The following is a 7,727-nucleotide window of genomic DNA, read 5'->3' on the forward strand; positions in this document are numbered from 1 at the left end:
ATATTGATCCGACTCGAAAATCACCTAAGTTGAACCAAACGAATCAAACTCTTAAATCACTATTATGCATAACATACGTATAGGTCTGACAATATGTTGTTAACTACAAAAATGAAAAAGTTGCAACATAAGCCCCTCAATTTTTTGTAAAATCTCTCTCTACCGTATTCTTGTTCATGCACACACTCTCAGTCACACATAGTTTCCACTTTTTTTTCCTTTTTTTTTTTTTTTTTGACAAGAGTATGAAATATTATTAGATGAATTGGTATAATATAAAAGACAGATAAATGTCTGCACAATCAACAGCACCAACCTTCTTGGCCGCCACCCTTCTTGGGCAGATCGTCAACAATGTATCTCTAATATATCTATTGAGAGATCTAATATATGCAACCATATGAATCTATGGCCCCATGGAGGGTTAGAAGATCTATTGCACCAATTAATCACATTGGCCGAATCCCTTTTTATAATCAATAAATTCCCCAATCTCTTATCTCACGAAATAATTAGCCCTTGAAAAAGTGCAACCATTTCAACATAATTGGCAGTAGCTATTCCACAAGGACCAGCATAACAAAACATAACAAACTTCACACACACACTCTCTCTTGCTTATCTCACAACTAGAAGCAAGTAAACTCTTTTGTTCTCTCATTTTCCATGAACTCCCACGACAGGACGATTTCACATCCATTCTACCCCTAGACCCCGAGGCTTATGTAACTGAATTAATATAAATATTTATATTTAACATATTAATGCATATTTACAAATTAATGATGTCATCAAACAAATATTGACAAATGTTGATAGTATGTTTAGACTGTCGACATATGTCTAAGTGTCGCTACATGTCGCGACACCAAAGAAAATTCAAAATGTCTATGTAACACTAGCTTTCTCTCTCTCTTATCTCACAAATTGAAGCAAGTAAACTCTTTCGTTCTCTTACTCTCCACGATGTTCTCCATCCCTGCATGCTTCCTATTCTCTTTTTCTTCGTGGTTTTGAAACATTTACTGAGCAAACTCATGAGGATACATGAGGGATTGTTTGAAAAGTGCGAGGTGAAATTGGGCGTCTTTTTAACATGCCAAGTTTCAAAAGAGAAAATAGAAGTTCCACAAAATGGCTAAACTACCCCCAATAAAAACCGGGAATAACTCAGTATCTAAAATTCGTTAGAAAATAAATGCCCCAACTTTTTTAATAGGAAAATTTTTATATAAGGTTGCAATCTTAAAATGTAGAATTATATATGCACCTCAAAAATCTATTGGAAAATGTTGTTTTAATGTTAAAAAACCCTTTAATCGATCATCTCGACATCAAGATGTATGAATATAAAAAAAGAAAAAGAAAAAGATTTTGAGTGTCAAAAATAATGCATCTTGCAACATATTATCTAGACTGTTCATTTTCAATATTTTCGTATGTTTATAAATATACTTGATTTTAACCATTTTTAGAGTTTAAAATTTTATAATTAGAGATAAAAATAGATTTTAAGATAATCTTAAGAATTTTTTATACCAAAATTACATGTTATGATAAAAATTGGTTGTGCCCATTAATTGGATTGTTTAAGGTTGCAACCGTATAGAAACCACACCTTTTTTAATAAGTAAAAATATCCCCAAATCACAGCCCAAAAAGCTTCCCATTGTTTCAAAAATAACAGCTATTGTCTCCGATGCAAATATTCAGATAATTATTTTTGAGAAATTTATCAATGTATATTTAATTTAGGAAAAATTACAAAAACCCTCATTGATTTAAGTTTCTTTACATCTCCCTCCAACCAACTTTTTCCCCAAGACAAAATTTTATAGTAAATATCCCCCAAATAAAAAAAAATCATAGTTTTTGGATTAAATGCCCTTCTCTTAGTCGTTAAATGTTGTCAGTCCGACACTTGAAGTGTTGTTCGACAAATTGTTGTTGTGGTTCAACAATTATGATGCCTCGGTCTAGCACTTGTAAATGTTGTCCGACAGAGTGTTGTTGCGGTCCAACAGTCTTGTCGGTCCAACACTATGATGCCTCGATCCGAGATAAGTTACATGTGGTCCGAAAAATTGTTGTTGCGGTCCGACAGTTAATATGGTATGGGTTCCGGTCCAGTAGTAATATGTGCCTGATCGTCTTTGTTGATTCGGTGTCTAAAGAAACGTGGCGCCCTCATGTAGAGGCAAGGGTATTTTCATCCTCCAAACTATGACTTTTTGACTTAGGGGTCTTTATTATAAAATTTTTGTTTTGAGGTAAAAAAATTGCGATAAAAAAGTTGGTTGGGGGAAGTTGTAAAAAAAGTTGACTCAATTGGGGTTTTTGTATTTTTTCTTTTAATTTATAAACTAATTAATTTTGAGTGCAATGCAATGGTTTAAAAACCGGATCGGTGACCCGGATCGGGCTTTTCAAAAACCGATCCGGATCGGCGAATCGGCGATCCGGATCGGTGAATCGGCGATCCGGATCGGAATCGGGTGAATCGGTCAGAATAAAGCTTCAAAAAAATCCGAAAAAATTATTAAAATTCATTATAAATATTGTTTTTTAGGAATTCAATAAAAAATGAGGGTACTCCATTAAGAATTTTCATGTTTTTGAATGAATATGCGAATATTGATATGTTCTTCCCCTGCATGAACCGCCATTCAACATTTAATTTACATCACACAAAAGGATAAACATAGAATTATCATGGAATAAGTATATCAGCATACATGGACTACAATAAAGCATAAAATTAGTAATATACGATCTAAATTAAGATGTAAAAAGTTTAAATTAACCTGACAGTTCAAAAAGAAAAATAATCACCATATGTAATGATAATATGTTGCGGTAGTTCATGTAGTCATATTCGTTGTTATTTGTTATTGCAAAAGGACAATAATATTTTCGTACATATCAATTACAAACATTTAGAATAATACAAAATGCAAGCTCCAAACATGGCTACAACTCAATTATCAAGAACATACATTTTTTGCATTAAAAAATTAATAATAAAAACAATTCTTCAAAGAGCCGGCTAACATCAGTCATTCCAACTAAAAAATCCATGAACAACAGATAAAAAAAATACAGTTTTGTATTGAAAATATAATAACATGCATTTTTTTGCATAAATAATCCATCAACATACAATTTTTTCAACAAAAACTTTAACAATAAAAATTTAAAATATGGTTTAATACCTCATGATACTTAAAACCTTGTCACGATTTTCACATCTTTTCGGAAAATCATCATTTTTCAAAAAATTCGATCATGGAAAAAAAAAAAAAAAATTTACAGCAAACTCAAACAATAAAAATTAAAAATTGGGTTTAAATGTTTAATACATCATGATAATCAAAACTTTATCACGATTTTCACATCTTTTCGAAAAATCATCATTTTTCAAAAAATTCGATCATGGATAAAAAGAAATAAAAAAAAAAAGTACAGCAAATTTTCAAAAAATTCGATCATAGATTAAAAAAAAAAATTAACAAATTTTCAAAAAGTTCGATCATGGATTAAAAAAAAAAAATCATAAACTTTCTAAAAATTCGATCATGGATTACAAAAAATTCGATCATGGATTACAAAAAATTCGCTCATGGATTACATAAAATTCGATCATGGATTACATAAAATTCGATCATGGATTACAAAAAAAAAAAAAACATAAAAAAACAAAAAATTCGATCGTGGATTACAAGAACAGAAAAAAACAATTCGATCATATTACAAAAAATTCCATCATGGGTTACAAAAAAAAAAAAAACACAAAAAATTCGATCATGGATTACAAGTAAAAAAAACAAACATTTCGATCATGGATTACAAAAAAGTCGATCATGGATTACAGAAAATTCTATCATGGATTACAAAAAATTCGATCATGGATTACATAAAATTTGATCATGGATTACAAAAAAGTCGATCATGGATTACAGAAAATTCTATCATGGATTACAAAAAATTCGTTCATGGATTACATAAAATTCGATCATGCATTACAAAAAAAAAAAACAAAAAATTCGATCGTGGATTACAAAAAAAGAAAAAAACAATTACATCATGGATAACAAAAAATTCAATCATTGATTACAAAAAACTCTATCATGGGTTACATAAAAAACAAAAAACAAAAAATTCGATCATGGATTACAAAAAAAAACAAACATTTCGATCATGGATTACAAAACATTCGATCATGGATTACAAAAAATTCTATCATGGGTTACAAAAATAAAAAATAAAAAATAAAATTCGATCATGGATTACAAGAAAAAAAAACAAACATTTTGATCATGGATTACAAAAAATTCGATCATAGATTACAAAAAATTCTATCATGGGCTACACAAAAAAAAAAAAAAAAAAAAAAAAAAAAAATTGTTCTTCACAGAGTCGTTTTACATAAGCGATTTTAACTCAAAAATTCACCTCCAAGTGAATAAATTACATCCAATTGACTATATTTTCTGATAAACAACAATATAAGGAATCAAAAACCTAAATTTTTAACACATTATTTCAAATATATCATGAAAACAAAATCAAAAGGCGGAAAAAAAAAAAAAAAACAGCGGAATTTGGTTCCGCAGGCATCTCACTGTTCATATCAAATTTCTTGCTGTAATTGATCAGATTACGTAAAATTGAAAATTTTAAATCATACTAGACACAATAAAGATTAAAAACCCTAATTATTGAACTCATTTTGTTCAAAATATGCCGTGAAATAAATCAAATGGCGGAAAAAAAAAAAAACCCAAAGTTCTTACCTGTTTTTGTGAACGGAAGTCTTCAATCTCCAAAAAACTCTGTTTTTCTCAACGATTATCACAAATTAGTAACAAAATCTTTTGATTCACAGCTGTAAGATCAATATGCCTATAAATTTTGAAAGATTCATGCCCTATTTGGCATGAAATTTCAGAAATGGCGGAAACCCTAAACCCCGAATTTTTCTTGATCAAAAAACAACCAAATTTTCCACCATTTAATCCTTGAAAAATCTGAATAAAGCTGTTTACAGCCTGAAAAACAGATCACATGCCGAAAAAAACAAAAAAAATGATCAAAAAATGACAAATTTGAAAAAATCCGTGAAGAACACTGTGCAACCCGTGTTCTTCACGGACTCGCCGATTCCGCACAGTGAATCGGCGAGTCACTGTGCGGAATCGTCCGGTTCTCTCTAGAACCGGACGATTCCCGGTTTTTGAACCGATCCGGTACCTTTTTCGTGAATTCCGAGTCGAACCGGGCGAGTCCGGTTTGACTCGACGATTTTTTAAACGCTGGTGCAATGTATTGGACTCTCTAGGGAAGACACTGTGTATCTCCTCCCTTGCTCAAAACTCTTGCCACAATTTTTGTAGTATAAAATTTCGAGAAATACGTAATAATTGTTAGATGATTATTTAAAAAATAAAAAAATATTTTTTAAGTTTTTTGACATTAGATCTAGCCCTTCAAAAATTGAATAGTCTCTATGCAATCTTAAGGCATCATGTTTTTTAGTATATAAAGAGTTTATTTTGGAAATTTATTTTTAGATTATTCTATGAATGGCAAAGATTATATCCTCAAAATGTAAGATCCAAAACTTATCCACAACATGTGATTTGCTCAACGGAGGACATGGATAGCATACACCCTAAGGAGGAGGAAATCTTTTAGCTTAATTTTTTTCTCATTTTCAGCTATTCCAACTTACGATCGCATTATTTTATTTTGATTTTTGAAGTTAAATAAAACTATGGGAAAAATGATATTTCATCTATTTTGATAAATTTCTCTTATTTATCCAGATAATTAAGTTATAAGAATCAAACATGGGATATTATGTTGCAAGTAGTGATTGAAAACCTCAATCCGACATGCGTTGGTTGCTCAGGAATCTAGTTTGGATCAACAAATTCGCAGTTACAAATAAGTGGATTGGCCGGTTTAGGTTTTTCTGGCCCTAAAAGTTTCAATTTTTTTAATAAATTTTTTTAAAATCTAGTTTTTTATGTTTCCAAAAATACCATAATAATATAATTATATGCATGATAATAATAATAATAATAATAATAATAATAATAATAATAATAATAATAATAGTTTTAATAATAATAATAACAATAACTATTATTGTGATATTTGAAGATAATTAATTAATAAAAACTATTATTGCGATATTTGAAGATAATTAGTTAATAACACTATTATTGGGATATTTGAAGTTTAAATTATCTATGATAATTTATTGATAAATTAATGTGATATAAGATAGTAAATTAATAATATGATTAATATAAGTGTAACAAATATTATTAATATCATATTAATATTAACAAAGTACTAATAATATTATTATAAAAATGATACTAGAATATATTAATAACAAACATCATAATTACATAATAATATGCATAATGGTAATTTATTATTATATATTATTCATAATAATAATAATAGTAGTAATAATTATTATTATAATAACAATAATAATAATAATAATAATAATAATAATAATAATAATAATAAAGAGAATTATACAATGAGGCCATTTACTTTTGGTACAAGGTGGTCACAATTAATCTTGACCATTGGATATGAAATTTGATGGTTGTATTTATTTTATTGACCAAGTACAAATTTTAAAATAATTTTTTTCAAAGTTTGTAATACATCTAAACTATCAAATTTCACATTGGATGGTTATAAATAATTGTCACATCCTTATGTGAAAGGTAAATAGTCTCGTTATATATAATCCTTAATAATATTATTATTATTGTTTTTATTATTATTATTACAATAGTTCGACTGCTTTGTGTGTAGAGCTATTTCTTGAGCTGTCTCTTGAGATTGAAATTTCATCTTCAGTTGTGGTATCCATAATTCCATATGATTGATCAACGTGAAAATGGATTTTCCAAAAATCTTTTCTAGGCATCCAAATGGGGCCTTAGACCTCCCCCGAGTTTCAGGTGAGTCAGTCAAGGAACCAAACGATCTGAATCACCTGACTTGCACCCATTTTTTTATTGAGTAATGATCCTATAGGACCTTCTCCCATTTATATGTGTAGGACCTCAAGGGATTACCATTAGAGTTGATACAAATTTCTAGAAAAGTTATCATATGGGTATGAGACTTGATTTTCCAATAGATCGACTTATGTGTATAGCACTCTAAAGGATTACCATTAAAGTTGGTGCGGATCTCTAAAAAAGTTATCACATGCATGTTAGACTTTTTTTTAAAAATCTATGCCAAATTCAATGGTGATCCTTTGGAGTCCTACATACATAGGTGGGAGAAGGTCCTATAGGATCACTTTTCTTTTTTATTTTCAATTAATTTTTTTTTCCTTAATCAAGAGCTACTAAAATTTTATTTCAATTAATTTATTTTTCTTAATTAAGAGCCACTAATGTTGCCCTTAGAAAGAAGTTGATCTAGTCATTCACTGAATTGTAAGGGCATCAGCTTCTCAGCCAAGATCCAACATTTTTGGAATCTTTCACAATATCAGGAAAATAAAAAAAATCGTTATTAAGGAAAGTCATGATCCACAAACAAAATAAACGGCCAGCAATTTTTCATAAATAGAAAGAAATCCACATCAATTTACTCAATTTGATTTAATTAATATGAAGTTTAAATGAGCACCAAATAGTCACGGAAAATAAGGGATATATTAATACATTCTCAGACGCCCT

This window comes from Amborella trichopoda, chromosome 13, assembly GCF_054954075.1.
Source record: "Amborella trichopoda isolate Santa Cruz 75 chromosome 13, AtrichopodaSantaCruz75HAP2 v2.0, whole genome shotgun sequence".
NCBI classification, from domain to species: domain Eukaryota; kingdom Viridiplantae; phylum Streptophyta; class Magnoliopsida; order Amborellales; family Amborellaceae; genus Amborella; species Amborella trichopoda.